Source organism: Sorex fumeus, unplaced genomic scaffold, assembly GCF_029834395.1.
Source record: "Sorex fumeus unplaced genomic scaffold, SorFum_2.1 ptg000039l, whole genome shotgun sequence".
Taxonomy (NCBI): domain Eukaryota; kingdom Metazoa; phylum Chordata; class Mammalia; order Eulipotyphla; family Soricidae; genus Sorex; species Sorex fumeus.
Window position 1 is genome coordinate 12,897,402 of NW_026606096.1, and position 15,565 is coordinate 12,912,966.

At 38.0% G+C, this 15,565-nt stretch overlaps 1 pseudogene; it reads left to right on the top strand.

Annotated features, from left to right (window-relative positions):
• Window positions 1-9,703: 9,703 nt before the first annotated feature.
• LOC130028113 (ribosome biogenesis protein NSA2 homolog) lies at window positions 9,704-12,682 on the top strand (annotated as a pseudogene).
• Window positions 12,683-15,565: the final 2,883 nt, after the last annotated feature.

The window sequence follows — 15,565 nt, forward strand, 5'->3', positions numbered from 1 at the left end:
TCAGCCATGTCAAGGCAAATGCCCTACTCGCTGTACTATTGGTCTGGTCCCACAGTACTGATGAAATTTAAGTGTTATTTTCTCTTTAGCTTTTGCATAATATTTTTGTCACATAGTTATTTTTCTTAAAATATATTAAATCACCATGTCTTACAAAATTATTCATAATTTACTTTCAGTTCCTCGATGTACCTTATGGACTATTGTTTGATAATGAGGTCTTTAATCCATTTGAATCTGAATTTTGTGCAAAGTGTTAGAAAGGGATTCTGAGTTTACTGGGTTTTTTTTTTTTTTGCATATGGCTGACCAGTTTTACCAAAATCATTTATTGAAGAGGATTTCCTTGTTCTATTTTATGCTTTTCGCTCCTTTTTCAAAAATTAACTGATTTTGTATCTGAGGATCTGTCTCTACATTTTAAATATTATTCCATTGATCTGAGAGTCTGTTTTTATTCCAGTACCAAACTGTTTTAATTACTACCATTTGTAGTACAGTTTGATATTGTGGTATATATATTGTCATATATATTGAATTTATACAAAGTTTTGAGGACTATTGTCATTTTGCTCCCCATCCAAGAGTAGGGGGTGTGCTTCCATTTCTCCAAGTATACTTTTATTTCTCTAACTAACGTCTTGTGTCATGTCGTTTTCTTTGAATAGGTCTTTAACCTCTCTTTTTAAGCTGATTCCTATGTATTTGGTACTTATTTTTCTCAGACACGAGCGATAGCACAGCGGTAGGGCGTTTGCCTTACACGCAGCCAACGTGGCCGACCCGAGTTCGATTCCTCCACCCCTCTCGGAGAGCCTGGCCAGCTACTGAGAGTATCTCGCCCGCAGGGCAGAGCCTGGCAAGCTCCCCGTGAAGTATTCGATATGCCAGACACAGTAACAACAAAGTCTCCAATGGAGACGTTACTGGGCCCGCTCGAGAAAATCGATGATCAACGGGAGGGCCTTTACTGTAAAAATTATTTTGAAAAAAATCTCTCCTTTGTGTTTCTCTATTCGCATATGGAAAGGTGTGAACTTTACATGCTGATTTCATAATCTGCCACTTTACTATACAAATTTATCATTTCCAGGACTTTTTTTTAAGAGTTGTTAGGGCTTTCTAAGTATAGTTTTGTTTTGTTTTTTAAGAGTCGTTAGGGCTTTCTAAGTATAGTTTATTTTTGTTATTTGTGAGAGCTTGACTTCTTTTTCTATCTGGGTGTCCTGTTTTATTCTTGCCTAATTTCTCTGGTGAGGACTTCCAATACTAAGCTGAGCACTACTGGTAAGAGTGGGTAATCTTATCATGTGACTGATCTTAAACCTGTTCTTCATTAGAGTATAAAGTTCACTATGGGCTTATGGTAAACGGCTTTACCTATGGTAAGGAAAGTTCATCCATGAAGTTATGTATGATTCCTTCAAATATGAATGAGAATCTGGCTAGGTAAAGTATTCTTAGTGAGGCATTCATTTCATTAAATTTTTAACTATATCCCACCACTGACCTCAGGCCTGGAGAATTTCATACGATAAATCTGCTGTAAATCTAAGGTATGATTATTTGTATGTAATTTCCTTCTTTGATCTTGCTGCTTTCAGTGTTGTGTCTATCTATGATATTTGATGTTCTTATTAGGATATGTCTTGAGATCTTTTCATTGGGATTTCTTTTAAGTGGCACCCTTTGGGCTTCTTGGATCTGGATTCCTGGCTTTTCCAGCTTTGGGAACTTTTCAGCGATGATTTCTTGAACTGTTATTACTTTCATTGGAGTTGCCTGCTTGTTACTCTGGGACTCCAATGATTCTTTTGCTGTTCCTCTTGAATTCATCCCATTCATTTCTTACTTGGGGCTGGAGTGATAGCACAGCTGGTAGGGCGTTTGCTTTGCATGCGGCTGACCCAGGTTCATTTCCTGCCTCCATCTCGGAGAGCTCAGCAAGCTACAGAGAGCATCCCACCTGCATGGCAGAGCCTGGAAAGCTCCCCATGGTGTGTTCTATATGTCAAAAACAGTAACAACAAGTCTCACAATGGAAATGTTATTGGTGCCCACTCAAGCAAATCGATGAACAATGGGAGGTCAGTGCAAAGTGCAGTGCTACATCTCTTACCTGACCTTGTGCTGTTCTAAGGTCTTTTTCCATCTTCTTTTGTTGCCTGTATACTTACTGGATTGCATCTTCAAGCTGACTGATTCTGTCTTTGACTATTGTCATTTTACTGTTGAGGGCAACCATTGAGCTTTTTATTTCATCTACTGAGTTTTTAACTCATGGCATTTCTGTTTGTAGTTTTCTTATTTCTGCTCTCATTTCCTCCTGTATCTTATTGACTATTCATTCCACTGTTGCCCTCACATCTTCCTGTATTTTATCGGATGTCTGTTCCACTGTGAGCTCATTGGACATCTTCACCATATCATCTCTGAATTCTTTATCAGAGAAATTGTGTATGTGGATATTCCATGTTGAGACTTCAGGACTCCTATCTTCCTCCCTACCTTGGGGTGGGTTCCTGAGCTGTCTTCCCTTAGTGCCTAGTGAAGTCTGAGGGTAGTGATCTAGGATTTTCCTTTCATTCCTTTGTAACTATGTGGAGTTACTTTGGAGATGAATCTTATGAGTTATACGGAGGGAGTATAAGTGTGGCCACGTTAGAGGCTACCTACTGAAAAAAAAACACAACTTTCACCTTTGTAACCTGTGGGTGAGGTTTAGAAGAGATCCATGGATTTAAATCCTGTGCAATTGCCTCCTATTAATTTGCCCAGTGTCTGTGCAGCTTCTTCTGTCTCACCTGGTTCCTGGAAATATTTTCATATTTTATTAACAGTTATTATTATGAATGGGTGCTTACCGTGCATCTATTGAAGGAATCATATAATTTTTTTGTTTTTCCTTATATGGTGTATTACATTGATTGCCTTGCATATGTTGAACCACTCTTACATTGTCAAGACCCTTGAATTTATACACCATGACCAAGTAGGATTCATTCCCAGCTTGGGACCCACCATCCCTGCCAAATGCAAGTAAGTCTTGAGCACCTATATGTATGGTGCTAGAAACCAAAATGATAATTAAGTATCCATAGATATGGGAAAATATATGCAAGTATATTAAAGATATTTTATCATATCAAATGGAAAACATAGCTCTAAGGCATAAGATAGTCACAGAAATGATACAGAAACTTCAAACATATGAATAGAAACATTATTTGACCTGACTAATTTGCTATTTTTATCATATTGCTGAATGCAACATAGCTGTCAAATGTTATAAAATCATATCTAATGATATGACATTAAAAAGTTCTTTGAAGTTGTTGTTACCAAACCTGAGACATTGGAATAATGTGTGTGTGTGTGTGTGTATGTTTGTGTGTGTGTGTTTGCGTGTGTTCCTGTGTGTGTGTGTACAGGAGTGTTTTCTCTGTAGTCATTCCTCTCAGGCATCAACTATTACTGCAGAGATTTATTTTTTCCCATGGAAAGTGGTCACTAGTCTGAAATTATGATGATCCACAGTGGACCTGTATACTGTCACTTTTTCCATATAACCTGATAATACTGTAAATTTAGAGGAGAATTACTTCAAGTCATTGCAGAGAGTTTAGCAAACTAGAGTCTAACGGTCATATAAAAATAAATGATATAACTTACTGACTCTTACATTTATCTCCAGTCTTTCTCTCTACTCTTGTCATACTGTTCTTTGGTAAATAATTTTGTCATTCACCTTTGTTTTCAAGATTAGAAATATTAATTTCTAATATTTATATTAATTTATTATAATGTATCTCTCATGTGTATATCACTGAAATATTTAATATTCTTTATACACATATAATTTTTAAATTGTATTATAATATTTTGACAAATTATTTTCAGTTCTTTTATAACATGACTAGCAAACAACTCAGTGACATTGATTTCCAGTCAAATATTCAGTCATGTATTGGTAGAGTCTTCTGACATATTCATTAAATCATCTGTTTGTGATTCTGTAAAAACTTCTAGTATTGATTCCCACTTCCAGACTCATTGACACCAGCTCCATTTAATTTCTTTTCATCCCATTCTTTCTACTTGTCTTGTCCTCTGTGTCCTATTTTATAATTTTTTTCTTTCTCTATTCTATAAGATTGAGCTCTATGAAACATTTTTGTTGTCTTATAATTTCTTACTGGATTTTTAAAGGCACCAAAAAATGGAAAATTATAAGAGAGAGTTTGGTCTATCATTTACCCATTCTCTCTATACTTTAGGATGTTCCTGATAGTGCTACTTTGCTTCATGATTACAGCTTCTCGTATGATTTCAGTCCTCAGACTCTTATGTAAACTTAAAAATAGTGAGCATGGGGGACTAAAATAATACCATGTAGCCAACCTTGATTCAAATGCTGATGCCATATATGGTCCCCGAATACCTCCAAGAAGTGATTCCTGAGTACAGAGCCAGAGTAAGCCTTGAGAACTGTGTGGTGTGGCCCCCGATTAAAAAAAATATGATAGACTTCATACTGGTATGTGTTTCTCTAGGCAATTAAATGCATATTGAAAGAATCCTCATAATCAAAATAAAATTTATTCTAGGGGAAATTACCAGATGCTACTTATCTGGAGGTTGTTCTTTTAATTGATCAAATATTCATCTACACTCTTATGTTTGTTTTAGGTGTATAATTTTCTGACTCTTTTCTGTTCACCCACATGCTTTTATTTCTTCTTATCTTTGCTTAGGTAAACTCCACCATATTTCTGAACGTTAGCCCAACCCCTTATAGTAACATTTTTAGGAGAACTTTTCTCACATTTAACAACAAAAGCATTATATTAAAAATAGCATACTAGGATTTTAATGTTCTATATCATTGTATCTCTTAATACTTACAATATCTGAGATGAGGCTCAGAAGATTTCTACAAATTAACACAACTGTAAATTAAAATTAAGGATTGAAATCATGTGACTTCATGAAACGTAAGCTCTGAAATTTCTACACTTTGAAATGTACGCTCTAAAATTTCAACTGCTTTAGGGTAGGGGATGTGACTAGGTAGTAGAATTCCTGCCTTACGTGTGTGAGGCCTGACTTTGACTCCAGGCACCACAAAAGTGAAAAACAAAAACTAAACTATGCTTTATAATAGAATGCTAGTCTGGAAGGTAAAATAAATTGGGAAATAGAACCATGTAACAATTTTAATTTTTCCGAATCATGACTATGGAATTTTTATTTAACTTTTGTGCCTTCAAATTTTCTTAACTATCTCATTTCTTAGATTTTTCCATTGCATACTAGTACATAACAGAGAATGTGGATATTGAAATGAATATTTTACTGCTATTAAATTTATAAATATGACTACATTAAGTATTAATATTAAAAAGAAACTCCTATTAGACTTTGTTGCACTGAAAAACTCTGAAAGTGTCCATTTTGTTTAAATCCCTAATTTAACATGAGACACTGACTAAATGTAGTGATCTCATCTGATCATCTCACTACTGCAAATAATATTTTCTCTCTTCTTTGTAGTTTTAATTGTCTAACAATAATAAATTTATCATATATCAATAACAAAAAAATTTACTCTTAATGGCATTATTTGGTTTGCCTTATATATTGTGATTACTTTTGTCTGCATGAAACATTGTAACTTAGGTACACAGCAAGAAAGCAAAACAAAACAAAACAAAACAAAAAACATTAGCTAGGTCAGAGAGATAGGACAGGGTTAAGATCTTTTTCTTGCATAACTCTGACTCCAGCCCTGTCTCTTCTCACTTGGAGTGTTTCATTTGAGAAATCCGATGTGAATTTTCCCTTGTGTTAGAAGTTTTGCTTCTTTCTTATCACTTTAAGGACTCTCTCTCTTTCTCTCTAATTCTCACTATTACAATTATAATATTAAAATTATAGTATGTGTTCTATTGGGATTTATTTTGCTTGACACTTCTGGATCTCCTAGATAAGTGCAGAGTCCCTTCCAGGCGGAAGTTCCCAGCCAGTAGATCTTATGCACCTGTTCTCCCCTTTATCTCCTCTCCTTTCGGAATTCTGATGATGCAGAGATTGTTCCTCTGGCCATTGCCCATTAAATGCTTGGATTGTATTCATTCTTTACAAAAATCTCTTTTCTATTGCCTCTTCTTTATTCATGATGCCATGTGCTTTGGCCTCAAGGTCACTGATGTGATTTTCAGTCTCTTTCATTCTACCACTAAATCTTCTTCTATGTTCTCCCCTTGTTTTAAGAGTTCTTTAATTTTACCCCATAAGGAGTGAAATAAACATGCTGAATAAGAAAGTGAACTTACTTGCTTTGTTTGGTTTATGAACCAAAATAAGTTTGGAAGTATTTTTATTAATCATTATAAAAATTGAATTGGGGATTGATTGCCTAGATAGGTATTTATATTAATGAGTAAATAAAAAATAGATAAAAAGGATTAAATATTTACAATAAATATAATTTACATATGTAATAAAGAGACCATATAAATTAGCAAATCTCCAAGATCAGAAGCAGATAAGAGACATAAATATCACACACACACAAAAATGTGGGCCTGGGGTGGGGAAGAGGTGGGTGTGGCGAGGATAATTCAAAAGGCCTGATACTAGCATGAAGTGGCCCTGAGTTAGAGGCCTGGTGTTGCAGACTGCTTCCTCATCATCAGGTGTGACCTTGGGAGCCCCTAGCGCTACTGGAGTGGACATGGTGGTACCCAGCACCCAGCACTGACTGAAAAGCAACACTGCATCTCCAGACCTGAGTGTGGAGACTTTCAGGCTCAGGCAAATTTCTCAGGAAAGGGCCTACTCAGTCAAGTTGTGTGATCTTCTGGATGTGTTGTTATTTTCACTCTGCCAGCATGTTGTGAGGATCTTTGCATTGAATCTCATCAGGGATCTTGATCTGTAGTTTTCCTTTTTGTGCTGTCTTTGTCTGCTTTGGGTATCAGGGTTATGTTTGTCTCATAGAAACTGGGAGGAGTTCTGTTTCTTTCACCTTCTGAAAGAGCCTGAAGAGAATTGGCAGTAGGTCTTCTTTAAAAGTTTGGAAGGACTCACTAGTGAACCAAGCTTGTCCTGGTCTTTTGTTTTGGGGAACCTTTTGGTTAGCATGTAGATATCCTCTACAGTAATTGTCTTGTTGGAGTATTCTGTATTTTCTTGTTTTAGCCTGGAGAAGTTAGAAGAGTTCAAAAATGTATCTATTTCTTCTAGATTCTCTCATTCCATCGCATCAAGATTTTCAAAGTATTCCCTGATGATCCTTTGCATTTCTACTGTATCTGTTGTGAAGTCTCCCCTTAGATTTCTAATTCAGTCTATTAGGGGAGCACAGCAGTAGGGCGTTTGGCCAGCCCAGTCAAGCCAGGTTCTATTCCTCCGCCCCCCTTGTAGAGCCCAGTAAGCTACCAAGAGTAGAGTCCTGGTGGCAAAGCCTGGCTGGCTACTTGTTATGTATTCAATATGCAAAACACAGTAACAACAAGTCTCAAAAATGGAGATGTTACTGGGTCTGCTGGAGCAAATCGATGAACAACAGGAGGACAGTGACAGTAACAGTGACAGTGAAAGTCTTGGTAGTGTTCGTAGATCTTATTTATCTTTTCAGAGAACCAGGTCTTGGTTTCATTAATCTTTTGGATCTATTTTTTATTAAAAGTCATTACTTTTTGCTTTAAGTTTATCATTTTCTTCCTCCTTCCTGCTTTGTACTCCTTCCTTCCTTCCTTCCTTCCTTCCTTCCTCCTTCCCTTCCTCCCTTCCTCCCTCCCTCCCTCCCTTCCTCCCTTCCTTCCTTTCTTCCTCCCTTTCTCCCTTCTTCCCACCCTCCCTCACTCCTTTTCTTTCTTCCTTACCTTCTTTTTGTTTGGGGCCACACCCTGCAGTCATCACAGATAACTTCTGGTTATGTGCTCAGAGATCACTCCTGGGGATATTTGAGGCAATGATATGGTGATGACAATGAAAACTTGTCAGCCTTATGCAAAGTAAGTGATCTGACCACTATACTATTGCTCCAGCCATTGAATCCCTTAAATTTTATCTGTGTGAATGAAACAATGAATATCAATATAAATTAGAAATGAATATGTCCAGAGCATGTGAGATTTGTTGTGGTGGGGGGGAACATACTTGGTGGTGCTCAGATATTACTCCTGGTCTTGTGCACAAGGCAACATAATAAGATACTCTCCATGTCATGAGAAAATATTTTCAAATAATACATTAGATAAAGAACTAATATCCAAGATAGAGTACTCATAAAAATAAAAAACAAATTAATAACTCCATCAAAGAATGGGGATAGTATATAACTAGAAACTTCACTTAAAAAGATGTAGAGAGGATCAGTAGGTATATGAAAGAGCAATCGCTGATATTTATTATCTAGTAAATTCACATAAATGAATAATGTGATTTTATCTCATATTAAGCTATCTCTTTGCATCCAGAAATTTAATGTTTCATGTTTTGATGAGCTGTGAATGCAAGGCATACATGCAAGCCAAGTGTTTTACAACTTAAACTATATCTCCAGCAAAAAGTGTCTATTTTTACCACAAAAATATTTATCTTTCCAAGAAAATTTTGTATAAACATGAAAACAGTGCATCAAACCATCAATAAATAAGCATAGCTTAATATTTCTACAGTAAATCTTCGAATTCAAGTTTTAATATCATCATCACTTAAACAAGATTAAAGTGTATCAAATGTATAATATTTGATTACAGATGTAAATTTTTACTTAAGGCCTGACAGTTATTTTAATTATCAAAATTAGATGCTTTAGTTCATTATTTATAATTCTTATCCATTTGAATAAAAATATCTTAACTAATCAAACAGCATAGCTTAAAACTTACAAACAAAGCTAAAAACAGACTTTAGAAGTTGAAATGTCACTAACATAAGAAAGGATCTTTGTATGTTAGTAAGTACTGCGAAGGAAGGTCTTGTGGAGATGTAGTAAATTCACTTTCCTAAAATCAAGAACAACAGTGAAGGCCATAACATGGACCTTAGAGCTCTTCATGAAGGTCAGATTCCTCTACGTATCACTGAAGATTTTTTTCCATAGGATTAAATTAGTGAGTACCTAGGAATGCATTTAATTTTCTATAAAGTCAAAGATAAAGGATTTGCTTTAATTCTGTAGAACAAAATTATGTATTTTTAAAACCCAACAATTATGCCTTTTATTTTTGTCTAAGTAGCCAGACCTGCTAATTCCCCATGACCTTCTTCTTGTCTCCAAACTTGTAAGCCCAGAGAATGCAGAGGAACGGTATGATAATCCAGGGCAATGAAGATAGATGGAGCATTAGAGAAACAATCTAGGAGAGAAGATTTACAACTTGACCTTCTGATATACTTAGAACAGCACCATTAGCTGTCCTAATTCCTTTTTTCTAGCAATTAGATTTTTTAGATCTTTTTTTATTCTCAAAGATACTCATTGCTTATATTATCAAATTCTTACCTTAGTTTTTTATATAGTTTATTTTTGTTACCCTGATTTTTAAAAAAATCTTTATTATTTTATATATTCAATTATTTCTTTCTAAAAGATGTTTTGAGTTTTATAAGTTCTTTTGTATTTTGATTTAAAGAAAAGAATAAATGACTATCCAAAACATATAAACTTTAAAAAGAACATTAGTTGCTCATGAGTTTCAAATGCCAAAAGTTCAGTACTTTGGATACTTGGGCAGCTCTACCAGAAAGTCCTGAAGCCATAACAAAGCCACAAACTGAATGTATTGAGTAACACCTTAAGCACTATGGATATTATTTGAATTTCCATGAGAAAAAGAGAAAGAAGATCAAGAGGCTTAAGAGCCTTTAAAAAAAGCAAAAATGATGATTGGCCTGAAGGCTAAGCTCTATCATAAACAGTGTAGTACTGAAAAAATACAAATGAAAAAGACTGTTAAGATGCATGAAAGGAGAATTCCCAAAGGAAAGAATGATGGAAAGACAGTACAAGAAGCCATACCTGTATATCTGGGTGGAAAGAGGGATAAAGTCCTTTTCCATATGAATAAACAAAAACAACAACAAATAAATAGCAGGGAATTGGGAAGTTCATCTCCAAGGAGAAACAGAAGTATTAAACATTATTCAGACAGGAAAGAGAAAGAAGAAATCATGAATGAGGATGGTTACTAAAGTTTACTTTGTTGTTGATGGCTTCACAAGAAACATAAATTTGAAAAATTCATTAGGCCAAAGGGCTGGAGCGATAGCACAGCGGGTAGGGCGTTCGCCTTACACGTGGCCAACATGACCGACCCGAGTTTGATTCCTCCGCCCCTCTGGAGAGCCCTGCAAGCTACGAGAGTATTCGATATGCCAAACACAGTAACAACAAAGTCTCCAATGGAGACGTTACTGGGCCCGCTCGAGCAAATCGACGGGTCAACGGGAGGGCCTTTACCTTTACCTTTACCATTAGGCCAATGGGTTTACATTTCAAAAAAGGCTTTGTAACACATCTTGAACTGAAAGTTACCTTTTGCCTGCCAACACTTGGTGTAAAAAAGATCCTTCATCTTCACTCTATGCTGCCTTGGTGCTCTCACCAAAGGTACAGTCATGAAGGTGAATATGAGCAAGTAGGGCCTTGTCACAGAGGGAGGCAAGGCTATTTGGGAAAAACATGTCCAGGTTACCAACAATTCTGAAAATGCACTCTTACTGGTTTGACAGTAACTTCATACAAATAACTCCTTATAATTATGAAAGACTGCATACCACTGAGGAGAGCCACCATTGACTACCAAAATGCCTAATATGTATGCAGTCATCAAGAAAAATGCATATGATGTTGCACAAAACATTAAAGTAAGTGATCGTGTTTTTTTTTCCAAAGAGCATTAATGGTAAGGTAGTTAAGGTTCTTGCCTTACATGCTGCTGATCCTCGCTTGATTCCCCACACCCCATATAGTCCCTGAAGTCCAGCCAGGAGTGATCCCTAAAAGCAGAATCAGGAGTTAGCCCTGAGTACAGCCTGGTATGGCCCAAGTACAAAAACTAAAATAAAATAAGGGCACTGAAAGAATGCTGAAATATATAAAACATATGTTAGTAATATATCAATAATTTGATGCATATTAAGATTTTAACATTGAAAATCAATAAACGCAAGTTAGTACTTTCAGATTTTCTAAATTAATTCTAAACTCCATGTACCATTGTCTTCACTTTTTTAATTTCTAAGTCTACTTTTTAACACTTATTTTATTATCTTTTCCTCAGAATACTTCCAGTGGACTAGCCTTGAAGTTATTATTATCATAGGTCCTTTTTATTTATAGAGGTTAAGGGAACTCTAATTTTACCCACATTTTAATAAATGCTATACTCAATTTTTATGCTTTGAAAGAATGATGTTCCATGAACTCTCGTGGAAAAGCCACACATTCCTACCCAGCTGCTTTTGGGTTCAGCTTCCTAACCAGCCTGCACTGACTGTTGATGTTCTCTGCAATCTTAAGTTTCTTCCTAATAATAGTGGTAGGTAGTTAGTGGGAACTTTAAGAGACTATTGTAAACATTAAAGCACACACTGACCTCTTTGGGGGTCCTCTCTTAATGGAGTTTTCAACATCAAGTCGCACAAGATAGATGTATTTCTGACTCTAAGATTTTCCGTGGATGTGTGCTTGTGGTTGTGTGTGTATGTGTGTGTGTGTGCACGCGCATGTGTGAGTGCACGCATGCGCGTATGGCCATTAATTCAGGAGAATCTTCAGAGGCACTGAAACTGTTTGCCAAGATCTCTAACAAAGCATCAATTGATGTTATAAGCAACCTTGAGTAACAGAAGAATTTACATCACATTTTTCATGGTTCATAAGGAACCTCTTGTGATTTAAACGGTTTCATCAGAGAAAGCACCATTTGGGTAAGATTTAGAAAGAAGTTTCTCTTTGGAATGCTCAGTAATATTTGGTGGGAAGAAGAAGAGGGGGGTGCAATACTTAAAATACTGGTGAATTTCAGCTATTGGGTTCTATCTTATGGGAATCATTTGTTAGTTTCAGAGGTCACAATTACCAGCAAATTTCTCACTGTTTCAGTTCAGTCTTTTTCCCGGAGCGGTCCTTCCTTCTCCACCCTTTTAAGCTGCTTGGCACTGGCACTTCCCGGTTTGCCATCCCAAACTTTCCCTGGCAAGCAAGGACTCCAGGCCACCAGCAGTTCAATTATCCTCCTGGTTGCAGCACAGGTGTCCATGTCCTTCTTTGAGCTCTGGAGCTTCCAAAGAGACAAAAACAAAAAAACCCAAAAACCAAAAAAAAAAAAAAAAAAAAAACCTTTCTCCTTCCTCTGGGCTTCTGCTAGCAAGTGTATCCTTGAAGTTAGCAATCTCAGCTGAGAGTGACCCTCACCCTTTCTCCCAGCGCGATCCCCACCACTCCCACCAGGCCATCAGGATTCGCAGAGCCCTCCCCTGTCCTGCGCTCGGTTCCAGTTATCTGGCCGAGGAGATGCGGGGTCCACCTGGAGGCTGTGCCGCCGCCTCCACCCGCGCGGTGTTCCCCGTGAGCGCTGGATTATTCCAGTCTTTGAGCATGGCAGATTTCCACCAGATGACATCATGGGAGCCAAGTGAGTGCGGGCTCCGAGAGCGGGACTGAGAAGGGGAGGGGGAGGCGGGGAGGGGAGAGGGCTGGGAAGCTGAGCCCCAGCCGGGCTGCCTGCCACCCAGCTGCACGGCCGGGAGCTCGCACGAGCGCTCCACCGGCAACTGACAAAGGATGGGGAGATGCCAGCGCTCGGGGCTGCTGGCTGCACGCCTGCAGGCGGCCGCCTGAGCGACTTCGCCCTCCGCGGGTGAGTGATGGCCCTGCGCCTTCCGGCCTGGCAGTGAGCCCGCACCCCCGGGCCGGGTGTCCCGGCAGGTGTGTCCCCGAACCCGAGGGAAGCTTGAGCTCTAGAGCGCTGCTGGAGCACCAGACCCGGCAGCAGGTGCCTTTGCTGGCGGGTCCAGAGAGGAGTGGATGATGCCTCTGGCTGGGATTCTGAGCTGGGATTGGGAGCGACTCGCGGGCGGCAGGCTCAGCTCGGTAGAGTGGATGCTCCGGGAGCCTCCTGCCCTGGCTAGTTACCTTTGTTGCATCCCAGCGCCCGCTCCGCGCGCGCGAGTCCTTTCTGGTGGATGCCCAGTGCGAGGCGCGCTGTTTACACCAGCTCCACACTAGTCACAGAGCCGCACCCCTCGGAAAGCGCGGCATCAGTGACAGCCCCTTGGACAGGCTTGCGAGGTACTGGTGCGGGCTGGAAGGGGACCCGCACCTATGGTCCAGGGTGGTGCTGGGGGGCGGGGGAGGCGCTGTCAACCAGCTGGGCAACCTTTGTCTTGGGTTTAGCGCCTCTGCGCTCCAACCTGAGTCAGGTTTTCTCTTAACTGTGGAGTTGGATCTTACTGAGGCTCAAGCAAGCTTGGGCGAGAGATAATTGGTTTTCTGCTCCAGGAGGGACTGAGAACCGGGGACTTAAAATAGGAGAAGGGTGCTGCGCGCAAAGGTGAGTGTGACAGCTATCCCGGTGTAGAGCGAACTTCTTCAACTCCAGAAAGTGACATGACCCACGGAGGCAGAGAGGCACCCAAGTTCTGTTACCCAATGGTATGGGTAGGCGGCAGCTTAGCGAGACTCACTCTCAGTCTTGTTTTCGAAGCTTTGGTTTTAAGGATTATTGTGGCAGGTGGATGGAGTTAGGGAGACTAGCATCTTCCTGGTAAACCCTTTTTAATTAAGTATTTCAGAAGAGATTCGCTTGCTTAACGTTTCTGAGATGGGTGTGTGGTCTATTGTGCAGCATTGTGGACAGAGAAGAGATTCAAACCTTGCTCTAGCATCTTACTTATTAGAGTTTCATTCTTCGTAAGTGTTAGGAACCCGATACTCCTGCTCCTCCCTTTCTACCCTCCTTTAGTTTCTGCTATCTGGAAAGAGTTCTTTCTACTCTAAGATCCCAGAGAAGTGCCAATATTTATAGGAGTGTTTTGTTTGAATATCGATTTATTTCCAAAAGAAACATTTTATGAAAAAAAAAGACGCACGAAGATGTAACTTTGCTCAATTGAAGTTTGCTTTTTTGCGTTATTTGCTTTTATTTACTTTAATTGAAAATATTTAAATTTTAAGGTACTTTATAATTATGATAATTATGAATTTAGTGTCTCATAAATCATTTCTAAATGCTAAGCTGATTTTTGGTGTAAAATCATGCTGCCGGTTCAGTATCTAGCAATGCTAGAGAATAAGAGAGACACAGAAATCGGTTATAAATTCAGAGGAGTGCTTTATTTTAGAAAAACAGAAAAGTTTCTTTTACTTGTTTAATTTTGTTTTGGGGGTACCCACAGTTGTGCTTAGGGCCTTAGTCCTGGCTTTGCACTAGAGGTCACTCCTGGCAGAACTCTGGGACACCATATGTAATACTTGGGATAAAACCGTGGTCAGCTGAATGCTGGCCAATCCCCTTATCCATGTATTATTTCTCTGTCCACAGAAAACAATTTTTTTCTATTTTTCTTAAAGATCAACAATCTTAATGATTTTTTTTCTAAAGTAGAAATATGAAAGTTAATTTCCCTGGTCAGGGATTAGGCACTGTTTTTCTGACAAAATTTGAGGTCTTTTCAGAACTCACATGTTGAAAAATTAGAGAAATAAGAAATGTGAAATATGAAAAAGGAAGTAGGTAAGAAAATTCGGTGGTTTAACTAAATGTCAGTGGTAGGTCTAAAATGTGTTAAGTGGAGGTCATATTAGTTTGTTTTGGGAATAGTTCATGTTAAGTTTTACAGGCTTGGCCTCTTCTTCCAGGAAGTAGAAGATTACATCTTTGATTTTGTTATATTGTTGTATGTTGTTATATGCTGTAATCTTGTTAAAATTATGTTGTATATTACATTGAGAATGCAGTGGTCTGATTAAAGAGAGCTTCTCTTTATTTAGGACTTAAAAGGTTATCAGCAAATTTTTCTTTTGCAATTCAGGATAATTTCTCATTCTTTTTCTCTTGAATCTTTATCACAAAGGTATTTATGTGTTTTGTTTTTTACTTTATTACATTAATTTCTTTATAATGATGTTTAAGGAATTGCATTGCAGGCTGTTGAGAACCTGTTGCTTATGTTGGCTGTTCTCTACAAATGCTATAATACCAAATCTCTTTTGAAAATGAATTTTTTGTCTGATGATGTGCTACAAGATGAAGTATACCCCCCAAATAGAGATTTTTATAAAATGCATATCTTATTCTGATGAGTCTGCTAGAATCATAAGAAGAATATATGTTACTAGGTCATAGTTTTGTCAAGTAATACTTCTTTTAATAATCAGATGTTTTATTTTCTTTATATGGGTATTATTACTTTATTTCTTTATATGGGTATTCTTTATATGGCTATTAAGGGTAACAGGCCATATTTTATTTATGAAATTTTTCATTTTATTTAGAAAGTCTTTCATCCAAAAAGGTGAAAAATGTTCTAGTACTTCAAAATAGAT